Below are 11,530 nucleotides of genomic sequence, written 5' to 3'. Positions count from 1 at the left end.
AAATTAATAAACGACTTTTTAAATTAAAATTCAGCAAAAAGGTATTTTATAGTTATTGGGTTACACATCTTTGGTTGATTTATAGCATAATGAATTAGTATGAATTCATACATTTTTATCGTAGGCTAAATTGATCAGAAACAATCATGGATCCGTAAGGTAAAAAAATGATACATGGTTTCAATAATATCTAAGGGATCATGGGTACAATTCAATTACATGGTTTAGGAAGGCAATGTGTATTTTTACTTGAGAAAAATGATATATATATTTTAGGAATATTTTATCTTTGGAAAAGTTAGAAAAGACATTTATTTGAAAAAAAATAATCGAGTACTAAGAATGAAGATTAAGTAGTTCTTGTTATATGAATGATATAATCAAGATATTAGAAAATGTAAGACCTGTTATACCGAATAGAATTTGAGTCTTGAATTCACATGTCTCCTTAAGACAATTTTATTCACTCTGTTATCCGAGTTTCATGAGTAATTGTCTCCTAAGGTTAACTATCTCATGGAAATAGTGATAACTTGTAGAAGTACAAGTTATTATAACCTTTCATGTAAAATAATGGAGTCTAAATGCGAAGTAAAAGACCAAAACATGTAGCTTTTGTTGCAAATTTATATACTTCAGAGAAAACAACTTACATAATCCATTATGCCTGATTAACTATAAGTTCAAATGTTTGTAAACGCATGATGATGAAAAGAAGAAGAAATGAAGTGAATCATAGAGGAACACGTTGATCAATTAGGTGACGATATGATAGTGAAGGGTTGATCTTAATCCTTAAAAAGAGTCATTTTTTACGGTTTGATCTATCCATGAAAATGAATGAGTTTACTCTTGAACTCCTAAAAAGACTAGTGTAGTAGTTGTCTCTAATTCGTGGAAAGAGTAGGTTCGAATTTTTAGTGATATACCTAGGAAGAGCCTGGAAAATGGACACAGACTGGTGATAACTTGTAAAATACAAGTATTATGACTTTTTAGATAGAACAATGAAATCCTAACACGAGAAAAAGGAAGAAAACACGTACCAAAATAAAATGACTACGTGTTGCAAGTATCAAAAGAGAAAAATGCCTGTTTATCACGGTTTTCATGTCTAAATGTAAGATTTTTAGGCAAAAGAAAGAGAAATAGCAAAGTGACAAACATCAGGCGAGAATGTGTGCGTCAACCAGACAATAAGCATAATGATGCTAGGCGATTTAAATCGCTAATCGCTAGAAGACAAGAATGATTAGTGCAAATGTCAGAAAAGGACAAAAGGGAGATCTAAGGGGCTGCACAACTTTATCAAACAATTAATGATGCCTAAAAGATGTTAAGTCCCATCGACCTTTGCCTATAAATACAAGACTACTTCCTTAAGAAAAAACATGAAAATTTTGGAGATTAAGCTCAACTTCATCCTCTACCTTTCTTCTTTACTTTAGGTGAGGGTTGCTTTTTTTTTTTTTTTTTTTTTTCATTTTGTGCATGCATTATAGTTAGGCTCTAAGTATGCGACTGGGTTAGGCCTCTAGGCTAGGCTCATGCAATAAAAGGCGTTGATTCCTACCCTCACTACAAGAAAACGGGGGTTTCCCGATGCCATGTCGGGAATAAAGGTATTTTCGACGTTATGCACAACGCGTCGGGAGTGGCATCAGGAAAATGGGTATTCCGGATGCGTCAAGCATGCATCGACCAAACGACGTTGGGAATAGGTCAAATTAAATTTAAAATACACCTTATTCCCGACACCATGCACAGTGCATCGGAAATGGTGTCGGGCATAAGGGGTTTTTCCGACGCACCATAGCGCGTCGAAAAACCCTTTTAATGACCGTCGAGAATACCATTATTCCCGATGCCATATAGGGGATTTTCCCTTTATAAACATTTCAGTTCTGTTTTACACAGAACTGAAAATGAAAGGGAAAGGGAGAAGAGAGAAACGAAGAGCCTTCGCCGTCCGTAGCTCGCCACCGTCTGTTCCATCGTTGTTGCCGTCCCTCATCGCCGTCTCGCCGTCGTCTGCCACCTTAGGTAAGTTTAAATATAAAGTTTGTTTAGTTTAAATTTATGTTTTAAGATTTTTTTTTAAGAAAATTGTTTTAGGATTTTCTTTTGGAATAGATTTTTGTTTGTTAAATATATTTTTGTATAGAATGTGCGTAATTTGTGATTGAATTGAAATTTGAAGGATTTGGGGTTTAAGATTTATAGTTAAATTGAAAATTGAATTGGGGGATGGGGGGTGGGGGGGGGGGAAATGGGGTTATGGTTGCATTTAAATTTGAATGAGGTTTATGTTTTGAATTGAAAATGTAATATGTGTGTTAAGATTTGTTTTGACTATCTTGCAGTTATAAAAGCCTCTGTAGTTTGAAGTTAGTTATTGAACAATAATAAAAATTCAGGAGAGTAAGTTATAGATGTGAGAGAGTGAGAGAGATATGTTTCTAATCAAATCTATTTATGTTTTAGGGACTTAAACGATGGATAAGGGTTGGATGAAACTTAGAAATAAGTTCTCCCTTGCGTATAGACAGGGAGTGACCCAATTTTTAGAATTTGCCAAGTTTCATTTTGATGCCTAAGAACGATTAAGGTTTCCATGCAAGAGATGTTTAAATTTAAATTGGAGCTCATTAGAGGGTGTGGAACGACATCTACTGACTATTGGAATATCCCCCTACTACAGAATGGGTGTATCATGGAGAGTCGTTAAGCTCTAGAGGTACAAAAAAGTTTGAGGAAGGAACTAGTAATAATCCTTTTGATGAAGGAACTAGTAGCATGCAATTTAATTAAGAAGGTGATATGTTTGGTATGCTAAATGATTTACAAGCCCCTATTGAACATGAAGAGGAAATAGAGGAACTTCGTTTGGAAGATGAAATGCCGATGAATGTTGGGGTAGATATAGATGGAGATAGAACAAACAATATATTTCAGGACTTATTGAATGAAGCACGTAATGAGTTGTACCCCGGTTGTTCTGAATTTTTGTCGTTGAATTTTTTGGTTAAGTTGATGCATGTGAAAGTTCTAAATGGTTGGAGTAACAAGTCGTTCAACATGTTGTTAGAACTCTTAAGAGCAACATTTCCAATGTGTAGTACTACTATCCCTAGCTCATTTTATGAAGCAAAACGAAAACTTCGTGACTTGGGTTTGGGATACGAGACTATTCACGCGTGCAAGTATGACTATGTATTGTATTGAAAAAAGTTTGCTGATTTGCAACATTGTCCTACATGTGGCGAGACTAGATACAAGGTTAATCATAATAGAGGGAAAAAAATTATGCATAAGGTATTGCGCCACTTTCCTTTGGTACCTAGATTACAACGCTTGTTTGTATCGCAGGAAGGGTCTGCTGACATGAGATGACATAGGAATAAACGTATTAAAACAGATGATGTCTTGAGACATCCAATTGATGCAGAGGGGTGGAAGCACTTTGATTCTGAATTTTTCTGATTTTGCTTGTGATCCACGGAACGTGCGTTTGAGCTTGGCTTCAGATAGGTTTAATCTATTTGGTCAAATGAGTACCTCGTATAGTATATGACCGGTTGTGTTACTTCCTTACAATTTGCCACCATGGAAATGCATGAAAGAGACAAATTTCTTTATATCACTGCTCATACACGATCTTAAATCTCCTGGTAGGAAAATTGATGTGTATCTCCAACCATTGATTGAGGAATTGAAAAAGTTATGGACTTTTGAGTACCTCGTATGAATGACAAACCACGTACCCACATATTTATGTAGTTTATATATTTTGATTCTAGCTATGTGTTCGTATTTGCTTATTGAATGTTTGTTTTCTATGTCCACAGCCATTATGTCATCGTCATATCTACGTAATAATTTTATGGAGACAGACCTATATTCCTCGAGTTTGAAGACGATTTATATAACATCGCGGGAGGGTCGTCGTCCGTGGACGACAATACGAGTGAGTCTAAGAATTTCCTTCATTTTAACTTACGATTATTTCATGTTTTTTTTCCTAACATTAGCCGAAGAAGAAATTTTTTCTACTAACTCTACAGCTCAGAGTACAAAACTCATGGATAGGGAACTATACTAGGGACCTACTTAATTGGATTGTAGTTATTATCGATTTATTGAGCAAGGTCTTCTTCTCAACAACCTGCGACTCCGACTCCGACTCCTAGAAGACGTGCGCAGTCTCGACTCTTAGAGTTAGAGTGCCACGTTGCAATAAATGAGCGCATTTCGATGGCGATCACCCCTGGAGCGGAGAAGCCTATTTCCCTACACGCTGTTCGCTTCAACCAGGCGATAGGCGTGTGCGTGCGAAGACATTTTTCGTCTACTGCCTTAAGTGGGCGACGTTGGGAGAGAATACATTGAGGTCGTTAAGGGCGACCTCCAGGTAATTAAGTCCACTACATATTTAAGATTTCATTTGAAACATATCTAAGTTTAACCAATCTAATGTGTTATGTTTGTAATGTGTAGCAATTATTTGTGCTTGATTTCAATGATCAAGTAATGAATAGGTTTGTTGAGCATCAGATGCTCACGACCTTTAAAGAGTTCCGGATAGACTGTCACAGACATTTCAAAAAGTACAGCGACCCGGAGGAGGCTCGTGCCAACCCACCAAACACATTGGTTGGACGTCATGAGGATTGTCACTTCCTCTGCGACCACTATATAAGCCGTGCATTCTAGGTATTTGTCAGTGATTAATTATGATAACAAGTTTTAATATGTATAAGAAATAAACAATATAATTGTTTTCATGTAGGAGCAATCACGAACGAACAAGGCTACTAGACAGAAACAGCCTTACAATCATAGTAGCAGATCCAAGTCGTTTTTACAACGATAGTACGAGCTCATTGAGAGAAAAGGAGAGTCGATCGATCGTGTGGAGTTGTTCTGAGAACACACGTTCGAGCTGGAACGTTCGTGTTGCAGGCCGCAAAAGATGCGCATGTAAGTTATGCCCCTATTAATTATCCTTTTTCATTATATATTTTTACGCGTTACCTAACATAGTTTTTAAATTTGTTGTAGAATTAAATGCTAGAACTCCAATCCCAGCCTACCCTAGAGGGTAGTCAGCCACTCTCTGAGAATGAGATATGCGATCAGGTGTTGGGTAGACGACCAGGCTACTCAAAAGGCCTTGGTTGGAGACCCAAGCCGAAGGCCCGCAGGACGACGAATGTGAGTAGTTCGTCGACATCTTGTTCGCAGTCCATACAAAAAAAGATTGAATTACAAGCTAAACTTAATGAAGCTTTGGAACGGATTGAAGTGCAAGATAGAAATCACCAAGCGTTAGCTTCACAAGTGGAACAAATGCAAAGCTGATAGAAGACTTCACTTGTGCACAACAGGGACCACCACATGATCCTTTGCTTTGCAGTACGTATATATGTCTCCATTATTCTTAAGTTTTTGCAATGATAGTATACAGTGAACATATGGATATATGTACTAAACTTAGTTACTTTTATATCATTTTAAGATCGAAGATGTAGAATGACGCATACGCGCCTCGTTGGAAGATTTTGTTATGTTTGCGTTTTTCTGTATTATGAGAACTACATTTTTTGTATTAAGCTTACCAATATTTTGTGAACTTATTCATATTATTAATTTTAAATCTTTTTTTTTTTAATTTGTGTTTGTATTTCTTAATTTATATTAAATTTGTTTTAATTTAATCCAAAACGTTAGGAAAAATATTTGAGCACCCCGAATGTCGTTGTGAATGTTCGAGCAAAATATTTTAGGAAACAAAATTAGAAATTAAATATTTAAAAAATTATATAAAAAGGAATTCCCGACGCAATGAAACGTCGAAACTAGGATGCATAAGATTCGTCGGGGAAGGGTATCCCGACACACAACAGATGTCAGGAAAAAACGTCGAAAGAGGCATTACCGACGTCGCACATTGCGTCGGCATAAGGTCCGTCGAAAGAGGAACTCTCGACGCCACTATGGCCAACGCATGTCACGGCGTCAGGAGAGGTATTCCCGACGCCGTACCAATAGGGCGTCGGAAATACCTCTTCCGACTCGATTCTCCCAACGTTTTTTCCGACGCCATGAAAAACGTCGGCATATCCTTGTCCAATGTATTTTCCATTTTCGCCGACGTTTTTGTGCGTCGAGAGTACCTCAGTCTCTTGTAGTGCCTATGTGTTGCTAACTTTAAAGATGCATTGTGTGTGTACAAGTTTTTCTCTCCCTTACCCAAGTATAAGCAAAAAGAGGGATTTCCTGGATATGTCAGGTTCGAACACAAGGAACTAATGATCTTAAGGCTTCAGTCTTTCTTGTCTAAAATCATATTGTATCTATACAATATAAATATATGGACAATATTATCTAACTATGCATATATACCCTACATGCATTGGAGAGACAAGATGAAAATGACGTTGGTGATTTGTGGAATATGAACTCTAGTGTGCGTTGGCCATATGAATGCATGAATGTCTAAATAAGCAAGTAGAAAGCAAGGGTAATCAATCCAACAAGGCGACACAACGCATTTATTAACTTCAGACTCAAGGCGAGCAACCTCTTGATGCTTCGCCATACTTGCTTGCCTTTCGAGATCCAAATACCTAAAGTTAAAAGATGATTTATATCTAATTTTTTTGACCAAATTATATGCAACTCATCTTGTATTAAGTCGAGCAACCTCTTGGTGCCTTATCGTCACACACACTAGCATTTCTGATATGCATGCTAAGAATGAATTCAGGGACAAGAATGTATTGCTACATTCATTTTGCCGCGTGTTTAGTTAAATCTAGGTCATCGATTTGTTAAGTGGCAATAGTCATTACTTTATTCTTTCTCTTTAATAAAATAAGGCATTGATTGCTGTACTTAACTTAACTAGACAACTCAGGTAGACATCCAGATTCTTTAGCATTGATTACGCCTCATGTCATTTTCCTTTTTACATAGGGTCAATAATCATGAATAGATAAAGAAATGAGAGAATGAAAGTGGAAGGAAATTGGATCTAAAATTAAAACTTTAGACCTCTCGGCCATGATATTCAAATTATAAATACAGTATGAAAAATTACAAATGGAAGTATAGAGAGATGCGTCGAGCCTCTGAGTATGATTTCTCATACTCATTGACTCAGTTTTCTGCCTAATACACAAAGGAGAAGCATAACGAAGAATTTCTTTCAACTCTGTTCTAAGTTCTTACCTAAAACACGCAAGGAAAATAAAGATGCAATGAACTTGCTCTTGGTTGTTTGATTTCATCGCATGGGTTGCGTGATTAATATGTAAATTAGATTTCATTATCTTAATGATCCTATCGCAAACCTCTCTTTGCAGAAGCAATTAGTTCGTAGGTGTGTCATTGAGGTTCCAAGTCTGCGATTACGTTATAGGGTGAGCATGGTCATTGCACGCGAGATGCTCACTATGTCTCTAGGTTAGGATTGTGCAATAAAAGCACACACTCCCTTCCGCGTACCTACTATATTTGCATTGACTACAAGTTTTCCTATCACTTACCCAAGTGTAAGCGAAGTGAGAGGTTTCCTAAATAAGTCAGGGTCGAACACAAGGAATTTCTATCAAACCTTAATTATAAAGTCCACTCTTCATCTAGGTGGTATACAATATCTATATAGTAAAATAAAAGTATGATTGTGCATTAAATCTACTATCTATACTATAGACTTTGTAGAAGGTGACATGGAATAGTGGAAAAATGAAGAGTGAACTAACTTGCATTAAAGAAATGTGAAGGAAGGTTTTTGCGTTGTAGGCGATTAAGCCATGCGGTAGTCCTTAATGAGATAGAGACTACTTAAAAATCTTCTAATTAAGACGGACACTTCTTAGAGCCTAAATGCCGCACTTGCTCACCTCTCGAGACACAAATGATAAAGAGAAATTAAGTGGTAGCTATCTAGATTTCATTACATGTAAGAGTCACATTACCTCTCTTTTAAGAGTGGCAACCTCTAGACGACAAGTTACCACACTGTTCTCCTTTCGGGACACAAATGATGGAGGTTTAATCACCATGATAGAGTTTGTTCTCAAACTTCTTCCTATGCTCGTTTAATTATGTCTTTGCTACTTACTCTTTTGAGTAGTTTGCGACAAACGTAGGCCGAGTGATGGAGTAAAGCTCAGCTAAGCGCGATGAACCTTATAAGTTAGATTCTTATCAAGAACTTATCACAAGTTAGATTTCTTATAACACTTCAACAGATGAACAACAAAGAAATGATAGATTGATAGGAAATAAAGTTGCAATGTATCGAAAAATGTAGGGGTTTATGTCATTGTACAATATAAAAGTCAAACATTACAAATGAAATACAAATATGGAAAGTAAAGAAAATGAGTTGAGCCATAGAATGGTTAAACATTCCTTAACTCTTTTACAAGTTAGGGGGAAGAAGATGCTGAAGTCTTTCTCTAATCTTTCTCTAAGCTCTTACTTACAGGTTAACCGAAGAAGAGGTGGAAGAGAAGAACTTCTACAAAAGAGGAATGACTAATCCTTTCCACCGGCTCATAAGGAGCTCTCTAAGGTTTAGTCCATTCAGACTAGCTAAGTGTTCATGGTAGGGAAGGAGGCTTTCTATAGAAGGTAGGAAATTATCTTTTTCTTTTGCACCATGTCAGTACCTATTGCAGTCCTGTCAAGTCACATCAACTCTAACTACCATTTTTGTCTTCTAGTGAATCTTCTTTGCGCGATGATGTGATTCCTTGCCTACAAATGTTAATTGCTAGACAATCTTCCTATTACAGAGTTTTTGCACGCACTCCTCTTATGATTCACTATGCTGCTTCTTTTCTTCATAACCCTACAATAAAACACTAAAACGCATGGTAAAACAGGCACAGAGACTTATGCAAGTTGTATTCTCTAATGTTTATGAATTTGCAATAGAAGCTACGCGTTTCGACACATTATCTTGCGTTTTGGTTCCATTGTTCTACCTAAAAGGTCATAATAACTTGTATTTCTACAAGTTATCAGCTCTCCAATATTTTTGCACACTTTTTTATAAGAAACAACCTTCTATTTATATGTGAGGACTTATAGGACTTATCATCGTATGGGCTTCATTAGTTCTTTGATAAAGCTGCTTCGTGCTGCAGACATTCCCTTCATTAATTCTTTAATTCATCAATCCTTTTTCTAACATTCGTGCCAACCATTTTATCTTCTAGCAATGTGATTTGCCTAGCTTCATTCTTTGATCGCCTGGTGGTCGCGTGTCTCCTTGCTTGATGTTTGCTGCTAAGCTATTCTTCTTTTTTTCGCCTAAAAACCTGCATTCATACCAGATATGAAAAATGTGATAAACAAACATAAAACTTTTTTGTTAATTCTAACACATAATTTACTTATTTTATCTATTTAGTTACATGTTTTCTTCCTAAAAAGCTATAATAACTTGTATGTCTACAAGTTATCAAGAGCTTAGAAGAGAGTTGAGAGGAATCCATAACTCATTTCCCCCTTAGTTGTATTAGGAAAAAAGGAGCAAATGACCATTAGAAATTATGCTCAAAGTCTCGACTCATCCCTTGTACTTTTCATTTGTAATTTCATTTCATTCTCCCATTTTTTTACTCCTCCATAGCATTAGTTCTTTGTAAACATGATACAATGAAATGCATAATTTGTATTAGAGAATCTAGATATTAGTATTATTTCTCTTGTTCAGTTAAGTATTATAATCAATACATCATTCTATTCGAGAGAAAGTATTATGTACTTGATAGATGTTGTCACTCGAAAGAGTAGTGACCTGGATTTAACTAAATAAATGGTGAATAGAATGTAGAAATACAATCTTATCATTGAATTTCTCCTTAACATACATGTAAAAAATGCAAGTGTGTACAGTGATGAGGCATAGAGAGGTTGCTCGCCTTAATATAGGATGAGTTGCAGATAATGTGACCAAATGATTTATGTTACTAGATACAAATACTTGAAGTTATAAATCATCACGTCAAATCATCCTATATGTGTTACCAGATGATTTATATCTAACCTATTTAATTTCATTATTTATAACTATCTTATATTAAGGCGAACACCTCTCGGTGCCTTATCGTACACACTTGACTTGTTTAATTCGTAGATGTATCATGCAGTTAGAAATATAGAACAATCAAGAGATGAAGGCAAAAGAAGTGAAATTGAGATTCAGATGAAGAAAAAATAAAGAGAGAAATAATAAAAAATTAGAGAGAAATGAGATGAAGAAAGAAAATAATCAAAAATTGACACATGGCACCATAAAAATGGACCACATGGAAAGGATGTAAGGCCCAGTGTCATCCAACTAGCACCCACGTTTTACTCATTTCCCTTTAACATTTTAAACCTAAATTTTTACTAAATTCACTTTCAATCTTTGGTGCTAATATTGCGGCCCTTTTTTCATAACTTTTAAAATTAACTTCAAATTTTTATTTCATAATTATTTTAAATTAATTGATAAACATAAAGATCGAACATGAGTATTTTGAAAAAGTCGAAATGAAGGGCAAATCTTAAAACTTAAGATTCTAATTAAAACAAAACTTCAATCTAAAGGTATAATAGTTTGAATGTCAGAAATTTGATTGGTGCAAATGTTAAATAAAAGGATAAAATGACATATGCACGACGCTGATGCCACTTTTCAGAGGTATTAATGACACGTGGAATGTCCTGTCAACATCAATCCTTCTAAGTAAATCTTATACTTCAAACTTGGGTGTGCGTTCTTGACAGGAAAGCAAGCTCATTTCTTCCCTTCTTTCTTCTCCCTTTGAGTTTTAGGTGATAGCTAAGAACAAAAGAGAGAGTTTTTCCTCACCATTTTCCCTTAAAGATAGGCAAAAGTTAGAGCCAAGGAATATGAGAAATCATACTTTACGGCTTGACACATTTCTTTGTATTCCATTTTGTGTCTTTATTGTGTTGCTATGAAATATGTACCTTATGGTTGAGAGGTCTAAAGCTATATTTATAATAGCGATGCATTTCTTCTATCATTCTCTCATTTTCCTTTTATTGTTCATGTTCAATCTGTTTAGTTAGCTTGCAATGTTTTTAATACTAGAAAATCTTTTTGTTGTTTTATAAGTTTTGTTTAGTTAAACGCGGATGTCAACACATTGTGTATTTGAGAGAAAGACAATGATATTGATCACAATCACTTAACAAGTGAAAGCACGTAGCTAACTAAGAAGGCAGCGAAAGATTGTAGAAATGCAATATTGTTACCGAATTTGTCCTTCGCATAAGTTGCAAAGATATTAACATGTGCGGCGAAATCACCGAAAAATTGCCACCTTAATTAAGGACAAATTACTAATAGTGCAAACAAGACGATTAGGTACAAATCACATATTAACTTTTAGGTATTTGGATCCCAAAAGACGAGAAAGTATGGCGAAGGTGCCAAGAGGTTACACGCTCTAATTTGAAGTTAATGTATGCTTTGTATCTTTTCAAACTATTAAAG

Source organism: Cucumis melo, chromosome 5 (genome assembly GCF_025177605.1).
Source record: "Cucumis melo cultivar AY chromosome 5, USDA_Cmelo_AY_1.0, whole genome shotgun sequence".
In the NCBI taxonomy this organism is placed as follows: domain Eukaryota; kingdom Viridiplantae; phylum Streptophyta; class Magnoliopsida; order Cucurbitales; family Cucurbitaceae; genus Cucumis; species Cucumis melo.
The sequence above is the reverse complement of the archived record's forward strand: the minus strand, read 5'-3'. Positions refer to the sequence as shown.